The following is a 23,189-nucleotide window of genomic DNA, read 5'->3' on the forward strand; positions in this document are numbered from 1 at the left end:
AAGGAATAACTGTTGTATGCAACAAAAAATTAGTAAAATGAATATTATAAAAGACGGATGTTTGTGAACAGGTCCTAAATAGCTTTGAAATTTGGTGCTTGTATTATTACCAATTTAGTTAATTTTAAAACATGCTTCTGTAATAACCAGAAAGGTTATAAATCACAAAGCCATTTCAAAATGCAGATCAGACACTTTATTCCTGTTGTTCTTATTTAGAATATAAATTCAGACCCATCTTAATGATGTTCAAAAACTTTTACTTAAACTTTTCACAAATTTGGCTGGAGGAAGTCTCAAAGTGGCAAGGGAATGGCAGAGATGTACTGTAATTCCAAAGGACAATGATGTATTATGACAGTTGTGAAGTCACTGTGACCCTCCCTATGCTCAGAGGAGGACTGAAAGGCTTTCGTATTGGTGGGATTGAGGTAAACCCAGGACTAAACCACAGAAGATGAAACCTAGACTTGCTTCTCAATGAGTCCTTTATTCTTTCCTTAAGAAATAAGAATTCCTCCTCTTTGGTGCCTTGCAGAACTGTAGGAAAAACATTACTTGCTAGTTAATGTGAGATAGTGGAAAGGGAGTTAGTGGAAAGGGCTAAAGATCAAAATTATCTCACACTGAGTTACAGAGCAGTGAGGAAATAGAAAAAGCTGCTGGAGCACCTCAAGACTGGCAGGCTAATCAAACCAGTCATGAAGAAATGCAGGGCCATGTTTAAATTAGTATTTAAAAGATTATTTGAGAGCTCTCTTTGAAGGAAATTCTAGTCTTCTTATGCTCTCCAGTAACAGTCTGACCCTCCTACTCCAGTTTAGGGTTAGAGAAACAATCAAAGGGGCCCTTCAGTGGACGGAACATAGGCCAAAATATTATAACACTACCATATGCAAAATATCGGTGGAACACCACCTCGAATACTGTGTTCGGGTCCTATCACTTCATCTCAGAGAGATACAGCAAAAAGAAAAGAGAGCCAAAGATGGGCAACTATAATGACTAGACGAATGGAAAGAATTCCATGCAAGGACAGATCAAAATATTGGGTCTGTTTAGGTTAGAGAGGAGGTGAATAAGAGGGAATGCTGTAGAGATATATAAAATAAAGAATGGTATGGAGAAGGAAAACAGGACAATCCTATTTAATACAAAAACAAGAGGACATTAAATTAAATTGAAAGGGAACTAAATTAAGACTGAAAAAAGAATTTTAACAATGTGTAATTAACCCGTGGAATCCCCCGCCACAGAAAATTGAGGAAAATGGCAAATGAAATTTAATGTGGATAAATGTAAAGTAATGCACATTGGAAAAAATAACCCCAACTATACATACAACATGATGGGGGCTAATTTAGCTACAACGAGTCAGGAAAAAGATCTTGGCGTCATCTTGGATAGTTCTCTAAAGATGTCCACGCAGTGTGCAGAGGCGGTCAAAAAAGCAAACAGGATGTTAGGAATCATTAAAAAGGGGATAGAGAATAAGACTGAGAATATATTATTGCCCTTATATAAATCCATGGTATGCCCACATCTTGAATACTGTGTACAGATGTGGTCTCCTCACCTCAAAAAAGATATTCTAGCACTAGAAAAGGTTCAGAAAAGGGCAACTAAAATGATTAGGGGTTTAGAGAGGGTCCCATACGAGGAAAGATTAAAGAGGCTAGGAATCTTCAGCTTGGAAAAGAGAACACTAAAGGGGGGGACATGATAGAGGTATATAAAATCATGAGTGATGTTGAGAAAGTGGATAAGGAAAAGTTATTTACTTATTCCCATAATACAAGAACTAGGGGTCACCAAATGAAATTAATAGGCAGCAGGTTTAAAACAAATAAAAGGAAGTTCTTCTTCACGCAGCGCACAGTCAACTTGTGGAACTCCTTACCTGAGGAGGTTGTGAAGGCTAGGACTATAACAATGTTTAAAAGGGGACTGGATAAATTCATGGTGGCTAAGTCCATAAATGCAGCAAAGAATCCTGTGGCACCTTATAGACTAACAGATGTTTTGTAGCATGAGCTTTCGTGGGTGAAATGACATTAGGAATGGCAATATACAAAAACCTGTAGGAGAACACTTCAACCTCCCTGGCCACACAATAGCAGATTTTAAGGTGGCCATCCTCCAGCAAAAAAAACTTTAGGACCAGACTCCAGAGAGAAACTGCTGAGCTCCAGTTCATCTGCAAATTTAACACCATCACTTTAGGACTAAACAAAGACTGTGAATGGCTTGCCAACTACAGAACCAGTTTCTCCTCCCTTGGTTTTCACACCTCAGCTGCTGGAACAGGGCCCCATCCTCCCTGATTGATCTAACCTCGTTATCTCTAGCTTGCTTCTTGCTTGCTTATATATACACACCTGCCCCTGGAAATTTCCACTGCTTGCATCCGAAGAAGTGGGTGTTCACCCACGAAAGCTCATGCTACAAAACATCTGTTAGTCTATAAGGTGCCACAGGATTCTTTGCTGCTTCTACAGAACCAGACTAACACGGCTACCCCTCTGATACTTAAGTCCATAAATGACTATTAGCCAGGATGGGTAAAGAATGGTGTCCCTAGCCTCTGTTCGTCAGAGGATGGAGATGGATGCAGGAGAGAGATCACTTGATCAATGCCTGTTAGGTTCACACCCTCTGGGGCACCTGGCATTGGCCACTGTCGGTAGACAGATACTGGGCTAGATGGACCTTTGGTCTGACCCGGTACGGCCTTTCTTATGTTCTTATGTTTAAAAGATGCAAGAAAAGATCATTTACATGGACAGCATCAATTATATGGAAGGTTTAGACAAGTTAAGAAGTCTGGCATAAGCCAACTACTAACTGCTTGAGGGCAGAAAGAAGTTTTCCCTGTGGACAAAATTATTCAATATTTGTCCACTAATGGTTTTGTGCACCACTTTCTAAAGCATCTGATACTGACTACTGTCAGAGACCGGAGTCTACAGTACACAGATAGCTGATGTGGGCCAGTACAGCAATTCCTATCTGTTTTAAACCTTTAGGAGCTCCAAATACCACTGTTTGAATGTTCAGTCAAAATTACTTCCTAATTTGATTCAGCTATGGTGCAGAAAACTTGCATCATAATACGATAGCCACAATTAGTTCCTTTCTTATTCTTGTCTAACTTAATTTGACATCTAAAAGGTTTCATAGAGCACCCATGACTGTAATACTGAAGTGACACTCAGCACCTTAAGTCAGTTTACCACCACAATCTCATGAAATATCAACTTTTTGAAGGAACAGCCAAGAGAAAAACACTAGTTATTTCACAAAGAAACATATGGACTGTTAATTGATAAGAGATTGTAAAAAATGGGAGTTCTTAATCTCACTACAACATGTTATAAATGTCATTTAAAAACAGGATTGTCTTTTCCCTTCTCACAGCAAAAATAATCTTATTCTTTCCAGTGTGAATGGTCTGACGACAATTAAACTGATAGAATAATATTTTCTGCTGCCAAAAGACAAAAAAAGGAGGATTTAGCATTCGTGAAAGTTATCAGAGAAGCTTTTATTCATCTTTTAACAGGTTCTGCAGGAACAATAGTATATCCACACATCTACTACTTTGCTAACTACTGAAAGAAGGTTGTATTAAAAAAAAAAAAAGTGTGTCACTTACATAGAACTATACATCTCAAAATCACTCTATAAACACTGAATATTTATCACAGGTACTATAGGAATAGCAGTAATTATGCCTATATTAACACTGCCAACCCATTACCTTATAAAAATTCTTCCAAATATTTTTTGAAAAGCTGCAGGACTGGCACCAGAAAGGCCCAGTGACAATCCAGTCATATCTGGCCAGGTTATAAACAGTCAAAAAAAAATCACTATGTTTATTTTGTGTTTTGCTCACTACAGCTTCTTCCTGGTTTGCTGTCAAAAGCATCAAAATTCCATCAGTACCGGTCATGCACAGCTCCAGTCTCGTGCTTCAGCAACTCAGAACACTAAGCCTCTGGAGAAAACAAAAGCAAACCATGATGCTTTTCCCCATCAAAATACCCTGTTCCCAATGAGGTGGTGCACAGAGCTGGTAACTAGAAAATTGATGTCTAGATACACTACTGCTGATCAGTGTTGATTCTATGTAGTTGTAACCTTTATTATTAATTGAGGTCTAATGCTCCACTAAAAAGTCACATGGCTGAGAACCTGCCTCAAATGTAGTACATTCTGCACACTGTTTCAGTGTGTTACATGTGCTCCATTAACACCTAGTTCATATAGGATATGAGTCTTCTGCTGCTAGCTAATGCAGTTACTACTTTAACCTCAGCAGTAGAGGTCTGTATTAAAGTACTGAAGGGCCAAGGTACCTTGATGATATTTATGATGTGAGGGTGGACTGTGAAGGTCATTACAGTTGCAAATAACAGAATTTGCTTTTTTTTTTAAATCTACATACTTACACAAAAAACTACATTAAAAATATTAAGACCGCAAAGTCAAGAAATCAGAAGTTGGGAAATACCAAAATTAAGATTGTCTGTACAACTTTAGTGTGTATGCGCAATGGAGCAGAATTGATACAGTCTTTAATTACATGGTCATATAGCATTTTATCCAGAGGACCATTGCCTTATTCAGTACATAAAATGGATGGTGGTGAGGCACTCTTACTTTCTGGAGATGTTATATAGTAGAAACAGAATTAAATGAGAAACCTCAAATAGAAATTGATTTTGCACATCCAAAAGCATAAAGAAAAAACCCACAACCATGTACATATAATTGCATTCAGAGCTATTTCTGAACATCTACTGCTGCGAAAACGGAGTTGTATAAAGTATGATATACTGAAAAAGAGTCTGGTAAAAGTTACTAGCTGAGTTACTGATTCATATCCAAATGTCATTAGTGGTAAGCTATTAAGCAGCACCATCACAGTAATGTAACAATTAAAATGATCAAGCTTTGTATGCTATGATTTCCTGAGTTCACACTAACAACAACAAAAATATTTGCAACAAAGGGTTTTCGCAAATAGCACTAAGCCACCAGAATGAATATCAGACAAATGACAGAGATTCTCGATCGCCACACCAAGTATTTCAATTGTATTCGTTTAGAATTTGCAATAGGATGTTTCAAAAGTTTATCACACCACCAATTTCAAGTTTAAATTAATGTAATTCACAATTTCACTTATAAAAAAAAAGATTTTAAGGGTTTTCTTCCACCCCAGAAGAGAAACACAATTACAGAAAAATGAGGAAAAAAAGCAATGAAGAATACAAATGCTCTGTGTGAAGTAGCCCAGAAAGCAAGCTTGCACTCGTGAGGTACTCCCTTCTCTTCATGTGTCATTATATAATGCATGCATCTGTAACTTTCACTCTATGCATCTGAAGAAGTGAGGTTTTTTTTTACCCACGGAAGCTTATGCCCAAATAAATCTGTAAGTCTTTAAGGTGCCTTGTTGGTTTTGCACTAGAGTAGTAATTTTGCCAAAGGACTGTGTAGCTTGTTCTCAAAAATAAGTCAACTATTTGAAAGCAGAAAGCAGCTCAGAATGTCAATTAGGGAAAAAAAATGGAAAATATGCAATTAATTCTTTGTACATACAATGTAATCTAAAAGTTCATTACTGGAAACTGGCAGAACCTTGAGCATTCTGCAGTTCTGCAACTAGTTCTTGTGTGTACAGAAAAATGTACAGTTGTAAAGTGGAATGCATACAATATATACATGCTTTGTATACTGTCATAGAATATCAGGGTTGGAAGGGACCTCAGGAGATCATCTAGTCCAATCCCCTGCTCAAGGCAGGACCAATCCCCAGACAGATTTTTGCCCCAGATCCCTAAATGGCCCCCTCAAGGATTGAACTCACAACAGTGGGTTTAGCAGGCCAATGCTCAAACCATTGAACTATCCCTCCCCCCACGGCCCTCGATCTTCTCGCAGTGCCCCTACTTATACAGCCCAAAATGCTGTTAGCCTTCTTGGCAACAAGGGCACACTGTTGACTCATATCCAGCTTCTCGCCCACTGTAACCCCAGGTCCTTTTCTGCTGAACTCCTGCCTAGTCACTCAGTCCTTAGTCTGTAACAGAGGACGGGATTCTTCCATCATAAGTGCAGGACTCTGCACTTGTCCTTGTTGAACCTCAGATTTCTTTTGGTCAAATCCTCTAATTTGTTTAGGTCCCTCTGTATCCTATCTACCACTCCTCCCAGTTTAGTGTCACCTGCAAACTTGCTGAGGGTGCAACCCAAGCCATCCTCCAGATCATTAATGAAGATATTGAACAAAACCAGCCCCAGGACCGACCCTTGGGGCACTCTGCTTGATACCGGCTGCCAACTAGACATGGAGCCATTGATCACCACCCGTGGAGCCCGATAAGCTAGCCAGCTTTCTATCCACCTTAGTGTCCATTCATCCAGACCATACTACTTTAACTTGCTGGCAAGAATGCTGTGGGAGACCGTGGCAAGAATACAGTGGGAGATCATATCAAAAGCTTTGCTAAAGTCAAGAAGCAACACATCCACTGATTTCCCCTCATCCACAGAGCCAGTTATCTCATCAGTTCCATTCAAAGTGGAGCCTGCATATTAAAAGGATGACAACAAATTGCATTTATGGCATTCACTTTGGCTGGCTGCTAAGAAAGGGAATGTGGTGGATGTAAACTGGCTAGTCATGTGCTTCTGACAACTTTCAAAACGGGTGGTCAGGGGGTGGAGGGGAAGTGAAACAAATGAGATTTTCAGGCAGGAATGTTCTAATGGTAAGGGAGTTGGTCTTTGCAAGTCTTTTTAAACACTATACTTACAGAAAGTACAGAAATTAAAGTATTCTAAATTACCATCTGCTTCAATACACACTAATATTGTATTGACTGCTAAACTTCAGTTCATTTGTTTTTCCTCTACTACACTGATGAACCAGTACACAATTGACTAAGTGATGCAAAATGCAACAAACAGATGTCAGAGAATTCAGCATCCTCCACAATGCCAGCTTTATTCCACACAGAATTAGTAGTTTACTTTAACACCCCTCAGGGTGAACAAAAATGCAACAGCTAGCTATGTTTCCTTCCCAATCTTTTTACTGGGTTTCATCTGAATTTACAATATATATAAAGTAGTATCTTTACAATTTATTATTGTAAAATATCAAATTATTCAATTTTTGGAGTTGGTTCACACAACTAGGCATACAACGATAATACCCTAGCAACAAAAACTACACTATTGTGCCCCAAACAATTTTTTATTTATACCAATATTTTGCATGGATGAACACAAGAAATAGGAAGATACTGTAAAACACAATTCCCACAAACATTAACTGAAATTCCAAAGTAAATTTGCATCAACCATGCTCACACCCCTTCTGTCTTCTCAAACTAAAATTTTACTTGCATGAATGCTCAGAAAGAAAAGCAGGTTTTTAACTTGCAAACTCAAGTGCTCATAGGTAGGGAATTTTCAACTAATGGATATATATCTGCACTGGACTCAATATGCTTTATATGGAGCAGGATACTATTCTACAAAGCAGGTTTACAGGGTTTCCAATCCTTCCCACCTCCCCCCAAGCTCAAACAAAGCATCAATTAAGTGATCCCACAAGGATTTAGCTTCAGGTGTTGTGACTTGTATTGCACAAAAAGACACAATCACAATGCCACAGGGGCAGAGAAATGAGGCAATGTGAGGCAGCATGTGGGGTCATGTGTGCCCCAGATTTCTGCCTTCCATTTAGCACAGAGTTTTTCAAATTGTCACCTCCAGCCAGGAGCCAGCAGGTTGGAAGCTGTTGGGAACCACTCGGGCCCCTGGCTCTCTGCACTCTGGGAGCCAGGGTGCTGACTGGCTGCCCAGCAGCCCTCCCTGCACCCAGCCATGCAGAGGCGGTCCAGCGCTCCCTAGGCAGGACAGACAGCACAGCTCTGAGCTGTACCCTTAAGTGTTCTTGCCTCTTCCACAAAGGATCCTGGTGCCAGCCAGCGACACCCCTTGGAGGCAAGCATCTCATGGTAGCCAGGCTCCAGGGGCAGGGACCAACTCCAGGGGCTGGCACTCGGCTCCTTTGGGGGAGAGGCAAGAGCACGTTATGGGCACAGCTCTGAGCTGTGCCAAGTGCCCAGCCATGCAGAAGTGGCCTGGCTTGGGGAGCAGGGCAAGTAGGGCTGCCAGCCAGCACCCCAGCTCTCACAGCACAGACAAGTCAGTGGCCGATCCGCTGACACGCCCTGCAGTTTGAAAACCTCTGTGCTAAATGGAAGGCAGAAATTGGTGGGGGGGGGCAACCTCTAGGGGCACAAATATGCTTGCTTACCTCAGGCGCTAAAATAATGAATTACAGTTCTGATAATGCATCAGATGACAGGTGTATGGCCCTGGGGAAAAAAAGGGCCTACAATTCCCGAGCTTATATACTAGCTCTGAGAAATTCAATGCCTCCAGTGGCTTCTTCAAGCACTCCTCCCAATTGGAACTTAACTTCTAGAAACAATATCACAACTATCCAGTGCAGCATCCACTGATTTGCACCTCACCTACTGACGAGAAGGAAAATGCCCTCAGCAGAATCTTGTGATCACTAATGTTGCTAGTAAATGGATGTTAATAATATCAGATTGCTATTTAGTGGCATACACTGTATTTCCTAACTTGATTGCTTGGACTATGCAATCTTAACACTCTTAATATAAATAAATTACATTTTCAATTTGTTTTTTTTTTAAGTAAACTGACAAAATTTAAATTTTATCATGTGGAACCACATCAACACCCCTCCTGCTGCTCATCTTCTCAAACCTGATTACAACGTAATCCCACAAGTCAGTGCTTGTTTCTCAGGCTTAGAACTGGCACTCCACAATCTGTAGCTGCTCCGTGAATGCCACCAACAAACTTGAATTGTTTCTCACTATGTCCCACAACAATCTGTTCTCTAAGGAATCATCATGTTCCCAGTGTCTATTCTAGCAGCTCTGTAAAGACTGCACAGTCATGCACTCTGTGCTTGCAATGTTCAAGACAATAGTGCAGGCTCCATGTTTCTGTCAGAAATGGTGGACAATGAGGAGGGCCATGTAGATTTGTGGGATTTTGAAAAGGAGGGGATGAACGTGAAATTAGGGAATGGAGAACAATGCATTATGAGAAGTTGACCCCATGCTTCCAGTCACCCCTGCATGACTCATTTTGGCCCCATCATGGATTGCCAAAAATTTCCAAAAAGAGTGTGCTGGACGGTGGCAAGTTGTACAGTGGGATACCTGCCCATGGTGCAACTGCACTCTGCATCGATACAAGTGCTTCTGGTGAATACACACTTCACTGACACAAAGAGCCAAGCATGCATGCACACAAGCAATGTACTACTGCAGCAGCTGTATATCAAAATTATTTGAGTCAACATAGATCTGTAGTGTAGACATGGCTTCAGCCTTATCCTTTATGAGGGCCAGGCATAAGACATTTTGCCAGTGGTATTCAACTGACAGCAGAGGAATGCCAAGACTCATGAACACTAGTTCACTTCCAGGTTCTATAGTTGAGTTGGTTGGGATCCCTCAGAGGGTCATGAGGTCATTACATTGGGGGGGGGGGTTCACGAGCTGTCAACCTCCACTCCAAACCCCACTTACCTCCAGCATTTATAATGGTATTAAATATATTAAAAAAGGTGTTTAATTTATTGAGGGAGGTTGCACTCAGAGGCTTGCGATGTGAAAAAGGTCTCCAGTAAAAAAGTTTGAGACCCACTGCTCTAGTGGTTACAGACCCTACTGCTCATTCCCCATGTCTGACTCTGACCATGTCTTCACCCCCAGCTCCTACTCTCTCTATCCCTTCTGCTCCTATAACTCCCTGCCTATTCCTGACCCTTCTCGACACTCTGTTCTTCACCTATGGCTGACACCTCTGATGTGCAAAAAACAGGGACATCCAGGATGATCCTGAGCCCATACAGATTTCCAGGAACAGCTAGCTTAAAAAAATAAATAAATAAATTAAAAAAAAGTTTTACCTAGACAGACACCTAGATAGAACATTTCACAACAAATGCTTAAGTTTGGCAAAAGTTATATACACAAATGAAAACAGGATCTTATAATAAAAACATTAAGCAAACTTAACTACAGGCATTACAATAAGTGCTGTCTACAATACACAAGAATGTGTGCACACAAATGCATACATATACAAGTCACAAATTTACAGCATTACCTACCCAAATAATAAGTATCTTCAGAGCACATGTTCAACTGAAGCTTATCATACTAGGCACTTTTCCCACATGCAGACTTACTGAAGAGTACATGAGTGGGGCTTCTCTCCTATGCCCCGTAGATTCACAGCTCAGGAAATTCATAAACAGACCAGACTAACTTGTGAGAAAGCAACAAACCAAGAAAGCCATTGAAACGAAAACAAAATTAGCTTAGAAGACCTATATGCATTTGGATATTTTTGGTCACAGAGCTGTTAAAATAAGTTATTGTGATGCAACACAACAGGTTAAGTGTTTCCCCCACTTTAATTACAGCTGAACAACTTTCACTCATTCATTGTCTGGCTATACCGAAAGACAGGAGACATTTGACATGGGTTTAATCAGGCTGCAATTTTATTATTAGATGTCTGGGACTATCTTGCAGATAAAAGTATACAGTGAAGGTAACCCCATGTTTATTCTGTAATTACCTGGTGGGATTTTACCAGCTCCCTCTCCTTTTCCACCCAGGTCCCTCCTGCAAATCCATTGCTTGGACCTTACTATCCACACCCCATCCTTGTAGGAGGGATAATGGGGGTTGGCTTCCTGCCGTACCAATCATGGGAGTTGCACTCCTTTACCGAACACCTCTTGTTAAGTCCTTTTCCAAGCCATTTATCCGGTCACTGTATACCTTTCCTATGAAGTACCTGCACTGGACAGCCGTCCTACACTTAAATAATGAGTTGCGACATATAGCCTACTGCCCTTCATGCCATGCATGAACAGAGTCCTTCCTGATCCTGCTGTGGGGAAGGCAAAAAAACCTCAATGTCACCTAGGCCAATATGGTGGCTAGAGAATAACTTCTTCCCAGCCCCCCTAAACAAAGGGGCAGCTAGCGTAATGCCCACATCTGGTATTTTACCACCTAAAGGAGAGGAAGGGTGCCGCCTCAGCCTGCTCCATGCAAAAGGGAGGGTTAAGGCACAGGGCTGCCCCGTTTAAATCCCTCATTCCCAGGGGATAAGTCAGCAACCACGCTGACCCTTTTTGCAGCTGTTTTCATTTCCCCGCCCCCTCTTCCATAAAAGCACAGTTCCCTTCATTCGGTCAGCCAGTCAAATACTTCCCCAGCCCCTGCTTAAAGGTGCATGGCAGTCATTTCCGCAAAATTCACCATTAGCCACGGACTACATTCAAAAGCTTTGTTAGAAAATGAATTTAAATGGGTTTTGAAATTAAACCACTATGTAACCCTAACTTTGAAGCTTGCTACCGTTCCCATTTCTACATGCCTTACGAAAAGTACTTACTGCAAATGTGTACTAGCCATTTTATACTAGTAATAGTGTCATTTTTCCAACAGAAAGCTATTATACCCTAAAAATTAACGTCACGTGTAGTTTGCTATAACCACAGGAAAAAAATAAAAAAATCTAGAGCTTTTGCAGAAAAAGTCACATCTAGACTGAGACCTTGAAAATCAAGTTTCTGCTCAGAGTAAGTAGTCTGGATTTAAAGTTTGATTTATAAACCGATGCCACCTTAATTATAGCTGGTCTAGAGACTGCAGTTATAACAAGCAATAGCATACAACAGATAGATCTGATATTAATCATGTTCAAGAGGGAAAATGTTGAAAAAGCTGGACTCCTCATGTTAGCAGGTCTATCTAGTCTTCCTCAAAAGAAACTACACCTCATAAAAAGAAATATTATTGCTTCAATGTACTAAATATATAAGTTCTGAAATCAATGAACAGATATCTGCTTATTGGGTTATAGTTTTAAAAAAAAATAATCAAAAAAAGGAAAACAAGTTGTCAGGGTATAAATGGAACAGTATTTAAAAAGTGTAGAAAACCAAGAAAACATTTGAGAATTTATCTGACATAACTGATATTGTTTATCTAATTCTTTGCAGTAACTCTTCCTCAGGGGAACTCATTGCAACAATGGGGACTTTAGTTTGCTTTGAGATCAATATAACATTGCCTTTAAAAGCTAACAAAGAATAAACTTAATCAAGAATATTTTCTGCATCCTAGATTGCCTCCTCCTCTTGAAATACAATACTTAAAATAACCATGCCAAAACTTTTGCTGGAGGTTAGGATAGCTCAGATGATCACCTGCAAGTTACTAAACTCTAATCCAGCCAGAGTCATTTCTGAGTTGAAACTGTTGTCAGCAGGTTTCAGTGACATCAGAAAAATCATGTTAACATTTGATAACTTTGCTGGCAGTCTCAGCAAAGACAGCAAGGAATAAATGAGTGTCAGACACTGGTTTTCCTCTCCAATCATGAGACAATGACAAGAGGGTGTAGTGTGCTACAAGCATGTACTTGCTACCTATACTGCAGCTATTCTGTGGATGCATTAATGCAGTATTAAAGTTGTGAGATCAACTATTTTTTCCCACCATTGCCAGATAAAACACACAATAATTTTTTGCTTAAATACTCAAAAAACCCAAACAAAACAAACCATCTTCAGAGAGGCATTAAACATAGGCAATTTCAGCCAAAAGGTCATTGTTTCAGAAAGCTATAAATATGTGAAAGACAGACTATAAGCGTAACTACGTTGGGAGCTGTTCAATGCCTGCTAGAACAGATTTTGTTATTTAAAATATAAAAATGTATGTAATTTAAATAAAAAAACTTATTTAAATCTATTTTTAAATTGATTTTTATCCACCCTGCTAAATTCCAAACCCTATCTTAACTCTTCCTTGCTGAATCCCTTATTAATCTTAGAGACTGACCCTCCAACAAATCCTAACGTCCGCACACTGTTATAGCATTTTGACGCACCTTGCAATCCTTTAATTGTTTTTTTAACAACCAGAGTCAAAGATTCAGATGCTTCAGATCTCTAAGATCCTTAAATTCCAAAGACCTTTTAAAAAAATCTCTTTGCTCAAGCCCTTACTAAACCTGATAGAGAAGAAGAACACCCCCTGAATATATACACCTGAATATTTAAAGTACTACCTACTTTACACTCAGACAAAATTGGTTAATCAAGATCCAAGCTTCCAGAGGTCTAGCTGTGCCCTGGCTCTCAGCACCAACTACCAAATTCCACCCACCTCAGACTTTAAGTGACTTGAGCTGGCCTTTATCAATGTGGACCATTGCCTGACTCTCCTCCCTGACCCCTGACTTAAGTTCTTGCAGGTAGCCACTGCCACAAGGACAGGAGAGAGCTTCTATCGGGTTATGCTCCCATCCCTTTCTGAATCCAGTGAGCACCGCTCAACTTTCCAATCTCACTCTGGCATCCAATCCTCCCTTCCAGGAAACCCTTTTGCATTAAGATTGACTGTTGGGATAATAAAACCTCCATCTATGATTTTTCCCTTCAATAAATTGGGTCTGCTGAGGAAGCAGCCTACAGCCAAGTGTAAAATACCTACCCCGAGGTGTGTGAAGTTGAAGGTGACCAATCTTGTAGTTCATGCAAAGTAATTTCCTTGGATGGCCCAACCCTCCTAGCCAACTCTACCTCCACCCTTGCTGCAAAGAAAAGTGTATCTACGTGGCCCACCACAAGCAAAGCTCATTTTAACAAAAGCTGTAATAGCTGGGCTTCAATTACTCAGTGTCAGGTGGCAATGGGATTTAAGTCCTCCTCCCTCACGCTATGGCATGTCTTCTCTAGGAGTGGGAATGGGGGCTGTCTCTCTCTATTCCTGGGTTGTATTTGAGGAAAACAACTCCCCTCCACAGGTTAACCATGCTTCTCTCCCAAGGACAACTCCCTCTTATGGCCTGGGCTAAAACTTACATCAACTTAGCTATGTCACTCAGTGGTGTGAAAAATTCACACCCATGAGAGATGCAGTTACACTGACCTAAGCCCCCACTTAGACACCACTAGGTCAACAGATGAATTCTTTCTTCAACTGAGCTCTCACCTACAGCAATGGGAAAACTCCATTCAGCTGTTGTAGCAAGTGTCTATACGACAGTGCTACAGCTGTATATGTGCAGTACCATAGCTGTGCCACTATAGCATCTATAGTATACACAAGCTCTCCATTCTGCTTCTGTGTGGGCTGAGAGTCAGGACCCCTTGACTATGGCATCTCTCAATATCCATGGACACCCTCCGTAATGGGTCCCTCTATTGTAGGTCACAGCTTCATGGTTACAGCCTGTGTATCTTGGGCACCACAGCTTCAGTTTCCCTAATAGCTACTGAAATCTTGGTTACAGACATCCTCAGCTGCTGATTGGTAACTGACATGAGAGAGTTCCTTGCCAAATGCATGGGGCATAAAGAGCCTTCCATTCCCACAGTGTACACTGTTGATCACCTGGTTTGGCCACTGCCTGATCCCTCCTTGGTTCCACTCAGATAAGTGGAACTCAAATGCAGTAGAGACCCTTAAAGGAGCCAATCACCTTTTCATTCATTTGTGAGTGAGCACTTAACAAAAGCATTACTTCTTTTAAACCTTTATTCCTTTAATAAAAGGGAAATTGAAATTATACAACCAGTAAGGCCTGTTTATAAAATCACTGTTCTGTGTCACTTCCAAGCCTTACCAAGCCAGACTGCACATTTTTCATGAGTGAGAACTGGTTCTTATGCCTTTCTATAAAGCACAAAAAATACAGTTGATGCTATAAAAATAAACTTCTTTTCTAGGACTCTAAATTCAGCACTTTTACTACATATACTTTTCTGTTCTCTTCGCTGGTAAGTTGCAATAAAAACAGATCAAAATATAGTTTAGTGAAGTAGAAAAGAATACCAACAAACAGTGAAATTAAAATAAGAGTCACAGAGAAACAGGAATACAAATTAATACAAATAGGATGCAAGTAAACCAGTGAAAATTAGATAAAAGAAAACAATTAGCTGGAACCAATGAGAAGTTGAATTGAGGATATTTTACAATGCTTACTTCCTCCAAACACATCATGTCTTGTTCAAATCCACTATAGTTTATATGTTAAAATTGATTTCTTTATTAGCCGAGAATGGGAAAATTTAACCGCTTTTTTGTTTTAAAATAATGAGCTGAAGCTTTATGATGATCTAATCCTTAAAACCATAAGGGGAAATATGTAAAACCCTGATATGTTCTTAAAGTAGTTCCATCTGATTTGGGATCACAAACACTAAAATGCCTTAATCATAATCATAGAGTTACTGCACAGCATCACACAGGGCCGAGGTTAAGGTTGTTTGGATGCCTTAATTCTATTTCATACTTTAACACATATGCATTTTTGTTTTTGTTTTTATGTTAATGCTAAATTTCCTAGATTTGTTATGCTTAGTTTTAAGATAATTAAAACACCCCTGTAAGAAGTTTTATCCTTAAATTACCATCATGTACTCTCAATCCTAACTCCAATTTAACGGAGTTTTTTTTGCCTGGGAACTGAAAAGATATTATTGAAGTCTTCTCTCACCAACACTCAGCATGGCCTGATGCAGAGAAATAAAGCGCAGTGCTATAAAATGCTAGGACATCCATTACTAATTACAGGAGGCTTTTCTTTAAAAAAAGGCAGAAGTTGTGGTGCCAAAAGGAGACGTACTTAAATGTTCGGAGGCTGTCAAGTTAGTAAAGAGCCAGCAAATGTTTTTATACCACTACCCCATTGGTAAATGTAAAATATTCACATTTTACGAAATTATGATTTTGTCGCTACATAATTAAAATATGGTAGGGAAAATATTCTAAGCAGCAGCAATTAAACACATTTTTATTTTAAAAAGGGCTGGGAAGTTTGTACTGTATTTTCTAGATCTTTAAAATAATAACATTGAAAATACTAGGTAGGGGTAGAGAACAGAAAAAGTAGAAAGACAACATGGGAAGCTAGTAAGATCTATTTACTGTGAGATTAAAGTTAATCAGATGAAATGTATGTTTTCATTATGCAAGGTAAGGAGAGCCTGAGGGAGCAGGAAATTGACATGCGGGGGGGAGGGGGGTTGTATCTGTAAACAATGAAGACACTGGTCCCAATTTACATGAATTAAATAGTAGCTTAGGCCTGGTCTACACTGGGGGGTGGGGGAGATCGATCTAAGTTAGGCAACTTCAGGTATGTGAATAATGTAGCTGAAGTCATCATACTTAGATTGACTTACCGTGGTGTCTTCACTGAGGTGTGTCTCTCACCAAGGGAGTACAGGATTCGACCGGAGAGTGCTCGGGGGTCGATTTATCGTGTCTAGATTAGACACAATAAATTGACCCCCGCTGGATCGATTGCTGCCCACCAATTCAGCGGGTAATGAAGACACCTTTCATGTGTGCCTTTTGGACACAATGAGACAAGGGTGGACCTGGTGGTTGCTTGGAGGAAGAGTAATCAATATTGCGCGATGCAACTGACAACAAATGCAACTTCATTGAAAACAATTAGATAACCAGATTTGTGGTGAGGGATCAGGATAAACAGACAGCATAATTAAAACATTAGGGGGAAGCAGGCAGCCTTGTCTGGATAGAACACTACACTGGCAGTCAGCAAACCTGACTTTACTTTCAAGGCCCTTCACAGCCAATCCCTACCCTATCATCTCTCATTCGCTATGGAGCAGTCAATGCTCACCTCTGATTGGCCCAAAATGCCAGCTTCCATTGTCCACTTGTTAAATTTTCAAACAGGCACCTCATGCTTTGTTCCATGCTGCCCCACAGATTTAGGAGGCACTCCCCATGAACATCTGCAAAGCTACCTGACTATCCACCTTCAAATCTCTCCTCAGAACTCTTTTGCTGTGATAAAAAAACAAAAAACCCACACATGTTCACAACAGTTAGCCCATGGTCTCAGCAGCCTATTCAATAACCAATATTGTCTCATTGATCCTTGTGCTTCCTTGCTTGTCCATCTCCATTTGTTATACCTGGATCATAAGCTTCTTGGAGCAGAGACTATCTCTGTGTATGCGTGCGTGTGTGTGTGTACGTACAGTGCCTAGCATGTGACCAGCTCTTAGGCACTATGGTAATATAAATATTACACAACAATGTGTGTGCTATTCCCAGTTCCTTCAGAAACTCACTCTGCAACCTTAGGCAAGGCACTTTACTTCTCTGCACCTCAACTTCCCTCTCTTTAAAGTCTCTATTTACCACCTCTTTGGAAACTGCTTTGGGATCTATGGATGTGAAGCATTATATACACATGTTAAAAATTACTACTACTCTAATGTACCACATGTTGTGCGATAACTATATAAAAAGTACAAAAAGTATGAGACATCCATTTTTAATCAAGTGACAAATACTGAGTCACATTAGAAGGAGAGGCAAATGAAGCAGATGCTAAGCAATTTAAGTAGCCACATAAACAGAAGGGCAAATGTGGCTTTTAAAATTAGAGTCCTTAGACAGCCATGTGCATGCACACATTTTTATCTGGCTTCTACATTTTAGAACTGTTGTGTCTATTTGGCCAAACATCTGAAGTTAAATCTGAGTTTCACAGCTAACTGCTTCCAAATACAAATTAAGAACGCACTGTTATTATCTTCAGAGGAAAATATCACTAGAGGGCAATGCAAGGTTGCTCTTAGCCAAGGGGAAGTAACATCCCATCACTCTCCTTTGCTGGAGTTACTACCCGGTAAGAATGTGAAGTACTTGGGGAAAGACAGAAAAATAAAGGGAAAGATGGCTGCCTTAGGCCTGAGAGGCACTCAAATGACTTTCTCCCTTTAGGACTAGAGCAGGAGTGGGCAAACTTTTTGGCCCGAGGGCCACATCAGGGTTGCACAATTGTATGGAGGGTCAGGTAGGGAAGGCTGTGCCTCCCCAAACAGCCTGTCCCCCACCCCTTCCCACTTCCTGCCCCCCTCAGAACCCCCAACCCATCCAACCTCCCTGCTCCTTGTCTCCTGACCACCCCCTCCCAGGACCCCTGCCCCCTATCCAAACCCCATGCACCCTGACTGCCCCAACCCGTATTTACAACCCCACCCTGACAGCCTCCCCAGGACTCCCACCCCCTATCCAACTGCCCTCTGCTCCTCGTCCCCTGACCACCCCCCCCCCGAGATCCCCCACCCTTAATTGCCCCCCAGGATCCCACCCCCTTATCCAACGCCCCCTGCTCCCTGACTGCCTTCCTGCCCCTCATCCACATCCCTGCCCCCCTAACAGGCCCCCCGGGACTCCCACTCCCAATCCTCCCTCTTCCCCATCCCCTGACTGCACCACAGAACCTCTGCCCAATCCAACCACCCCCTCCTCCCTGACTGCCCCCTAGAATCCCCCACCCCCTTACCAGCAGCAGGAGCTCACAGCCGCGACACCCAGCCAGAGCCAGCTCTGCTCCCCATGCCGCCCAGCGGAAGCGACAGGTCAGAGCACAGCCTGCACAGCAGCGTGGCTGCGGAGGAGGAGGGACAGCGGAGGAGTGGCCAGGGACTAGGCTCCCTGGCCACGAGCTCGGGCCGGGCAGGATGGTCCCGCAGGCCAAATGTGGCCCACGGGCTGTAGTTTGCCCACATCTGGACTACAGAAAGATGGAAAGCGGAAAATAAATACGAAATGGAATTATAAAAGAGTATGTTCATGCACCAAGAAAGCTGGAAATGTATTAACATTTTATTTTAAATTGTAACAGATAAAGATTACTAGAAAGCAGAAAAAGTTTCCACTGAAGTTACCATTGAATTTGAACATACTGTTTTCCTTGTGAAAGTTATTGCATTAGATGGTTTAAAAAGTATCCTGTTTCAGACTGCATTGATTAAACTATACCAAGGTTTCCATTCAAATACAGGTTTCTTGAGACTCTCCTTCAGGTTTGTTGTAAAAAAATATTAATGTTTCATGCTCATTTTATTGGAATTACGTGGTTACATTTGAATTCAAGAACTTTTAGATAAACAGATATACAAGTGTCATTGTTTCTCCTGAAAGAGACTAACCCATCAAACTGGAATTTTACACTCTATGTACACTAAAATTAAGATATAGTGGTTACTCTCTCCCTATAGATGCGTAATGGGGTGGATAAAAATGGATTTTAAAACTATCAAAATACTTAAATGCAATTTTTTTTTAAATAAATCTGTTTAAATTTTAAGTTTGACAACCTATGTTAATGCCTAAACTTACTATAATCTATTAAAATCATTTTAATTTAAAATACATTCTAGCAGTACATGTTTGCTGATGAAGTTATAAAAATAGCCAAAGTGCTGAGCTGGTCAATGTCACCTGATAAGCACCCAGAATTATAAATTTGTTGTTGTGCTAAACCATCTTTTTGACAGCAGAAGCCTCTCCTGCATGTGCAGAGAGTGTTTTCTTGATTTCAGCGTATTCAACTAGTTTAGTTCGATGACTAGCTCACTCAAAGTTAAGAAACCAATGGTAGCTGAAAAAGCAGGAAAGCTTATTTTCCTCTTCCACTTGATGAATAAAAACTAAATGTGAGAGGATGAAATCTACTACAGTAGTTCTAAAATCCTGAAGGAAAAGTTGACAAGAAAAATCAGTTCTAGTCACTAACTATAGATAACGTTATCTTTGTTTAATAAATAATTTTAAATGCAAAGCATGTTTTGATAAACTTACTTTCTCTCCTTATGCATACAGAAAATTTAAGGTAGGTTTTGTTGTTGTGGTTGTTTAAACCAATTTTTTTTAAAGAAATGTAAAATGCTGTTTATGTGCATTTTTAATTGAATTGTAATTTTCATCCAAATGTAGCTTGACGCAATCACCAGTAAAAAAAGATACTCTAGTAAATAAGAAATGCATTATCCCCCATTTTCTAACATAGCAAAAAGAGTAAGGGTAAGTCTACACTACCCGCTGGATTGGAGGGCAGTGATGGCTCTATCGGGAATCAATGTATCACGTCTCATCTAGATGTGATACATCGATCCCTGAACGCACTCCCCATCGACTCTGGAATGCCACCAGGGCAAGGCGCGGAAGTGGAGTCAACGGGGGAGCAGCGGCCGTCGATCCCGTGCCCTGAGGACGCGAAGTCAGTCAATCTAAGATGCGTCAACTTCAGCTACTTGAAAGTGGCTCCTCCCTGCCGAGCTGCTGCAGTGGCCCAAGCCCGACAAAGCCAGTGAGTGGACTCAGGACACGGGCCACCTGGGTGGGATTAGGAGGGCTCACGGGAGGGCTGTGCACCCTCCAGGGGAGTTCAGGGGGCGAGGAGGGGGGAACCTGGTCTGGGGAGCAGCCCCTGGGCACGGATGGCCCCTGGGGTCTATAAAGGCTCATTGGGGATTTGCCCCTCAATGAACCGATGTGCAAGGTGGAAGTTTTGCCTAGGTGGCAAAATATCCTTGCACCTGCCCTGCCCCAGGGGGTGTGTGCACCCCAGGTTAAGAACCACTGCACTAAACTGAAAAGATCTGCAATTTAATTAAATTTTAAATGAAGCTTCTTAAACATTTTTAAAAACTTGTTTACTTTACATACAGCAATAGTTTAACATTTTTAGAAGGTCTCTCTCTCTAAGTCTAAAATGTATTACCGGCACACGAAACCTTAAATTAGGTGAATAAGTGAAGACTCGGCACACCACTTCTGAAAGGTTGCCAACCCCTGTTTTAAACTATTGCTACAGTCAAATAATACAAAGAATGCAAAAAAATAACACTAGCGTAACACATAACAGATATGTCAAATTGCTGATAATCCATTGTTCCATTTACAGGATATATTTTTTGCATTTCACCCAGAGATATAACCATAACACATCAATTCATTATGGTAGTTGCATACCTAAATCTCTGACTATGGCAAAAAAAAATTTACATCTGATAGTCTGTCAAATAGCAATAAACTGGAAATCTTGGAATACTTTGGTGCTTAGGAATTCCTGAATACCAGAGAGGAAAAACAAAAACACATTAAACACAAGTATAAAATGAAATTTTGAAGTCAATTTATGCCTAAAAAAAGAGTTAGAACAATAGCAGCCATCCTAAACTAAAATCATTTTGAAAATAAAAAACAGTTTTTAGGGCAATTTGTATATTATTCTCCTCCTGTGACAAGGGGAGAAAAAAAAAGTACATAAGAAGCCAGGAGGGGGGGGGGAGGGGGAAAAACCACAATGGTTGTGTGTAGGTTTCATTAAAAATAACTGAATGGGTGCTTTTATACAGAGCTTTTTAAAGAGGGTGTATAATATACCAGTAAAACGACTAGTCTACAACACTGCTGTTGTGCCTACTAAGGAGGGGGAAAAAGCACACTCACACTTCCGTCTGATTGCTGGAAAAAACGATATACAAAGAATTAATACTTAGAACAAATCAGTGAGTAATAAAAGCAAAAAGCCATATATTAACTCAATATTAATTTTACATTCATGCTAGCCTAGGCATGTTGGTGAGCCAAACAATATGTGCACCCAGTTCATCTGTTCTCTCAAAATTGTTATTAAATTTGATACTAAGTTTCCTATTATTATAAAACACTTTCCCCTCCCCCTTAACTATCATCTCCTTCTTGGTCTTTCAGCTTCTCTCTTGTCATCACTCTCTGCAGCCTGATGACAACGCAGCTCACTGGACACTTAACCCTCTGACCAAGCCCCTTAACCAAGACAGAGAGAGGAGATAAAAGTTTCAGAACTCTAAGGCGAGGTTCTGAAGGTTTATTTTCCTTGGGGACACCACCATGAAATTATTCAGACAATAGTAAATTTAACCAAAAAAGATTAAGAACAAAAAGAGTATTTAAAACAATATTAACAATTTGCTTATCACTAGATATACACTTTTCATATGGTGAACTAGATAAGGAATGTTCATGTTAAGATATTTGTTCCATGTGAAAAACAACAGTAAAGTCGTTATATGCTGCAAACAAAATCAGTCAACATTTTGTAACAAAAAAAAAATTGGGTTTAGTTCATTTATTTTTCAAAACCTTCATGCATTTAAGTTCAGATGTTACCAGGTTGAGCTACTAAAAGTTTGTTATTCCACAGAACAGATACAGCAGAGAGAATAAGCCTCAACTATTTCTGGATGAGGAAAGGGGGAAAAACCACCACTAGGGATGAGAAGGATTAGAAAAGTAAGAATTATTGAGCATCTGCGCTATAAGAAGAGTTGTGTTTTATGGTATTAACCATCCTACCATAGGATGAAATGTACATTACATATTTTAAAAATAGCACAGGGTTATTTTCTTGGAGCTTATTATTCAAGGAATTTTTTAATAATTTAAGACAGTGCCCTGTTTACAATATAATGGTATCCTCAGCTAAACATAAGGGCTGAAGGGAGGGTGGATTAGCACATCCTATTAATTAAATAACTATATTGCAAAGACCTCCAAATCATCATATTAAAAGCATGCTCTTCAGCTTCTTATCCTTCCACTCTAATGTTACTTTAAGTCTGTGACATTTTGTACCTCATGGGAACACCCTACACCCCCATGTTCATCCTTATAATATGATTGTGTGGTATCTAATGCAAAGTTTGTCATGTTGGGTGTCTTCGGAAGGCTCATGATGTACTGAGCATTGTTGTTATGGTAATTTTAAAGTAATCGTTTTTATACTAATGTTATAGGTTATAATTTCACGTATATAGTTCTGAGGCTGAAAATGTGTCCTCATGGCTTAAAGCAAGCCCAGGCAAAAACTCCCCAAGAGCAGAGGGGCAGTTCACACCTCATCAGGGCATGTATCGCACAAACCCAGCCCAGTCTCAGGAACAAAGGACACTGGCTCGCTCTTCCATCTCCATCTACAGACATCACCACCAAGCGACTGAAGCGCTGATCAAGGGGAGAGCCTGGTTGAAGAGCAACCAGCCAGCCTGTGGTGAGAAGCATCTAAGTTTGTAAGGGCACTGAAAGTGTTAAGATCAGCTTAGAATGCATTTGCTTTTATTTCATTTGACTTGTTATGCTTTGACTTATAATCACTTAAAATCTATCTTTGTAGTTAATACATTTGTTTATTCTACCTGAAGC

General features: G+C 40.4%; 1 protein-coding gene and 1 long non-coding RNA gene across 15 annotated transcripts in view; one reads left to right on the plus strand and one right to left on the minus strand.

Annotated features, from left to right (window-relative positions):
* STXBP5 (syntaxin binding protein 5) overlaps positions 1-23,189 on the minus strand; it is a 193,745-nt gene that overhangs the window by 151,422 nt on the left and 19,134 nt on the right. The gene's annotated exons all lie outside the window — the stretch shown is intronic.
* Positions 374-20,304, plus strand: LOC120400727. Its single transcript, XR_005596027.1, has 3 exons — positions 374-431; positions 3,904-4,078; positions 20,100-20,304. It is a non-coding gene; the product is annotated as an uncharacterized LOC120400727 (long non-coding RNA).

The sequence above is a fragment of the Mauremys reevesii genome, linkage group 3 (genome assembly GCF_016161935.1).
Source record: "Mauremys reevesii isolate NIE-2019 linkage group 3, ASM1616193v1, whole genome shotgun sequence".
Taxonomy (NCBI): domain Eukaryota; kingdom Metazoa; phylum Chordata; order Testudines; family Geoemydidae; genus Mauremys; species Mauremys reevesii.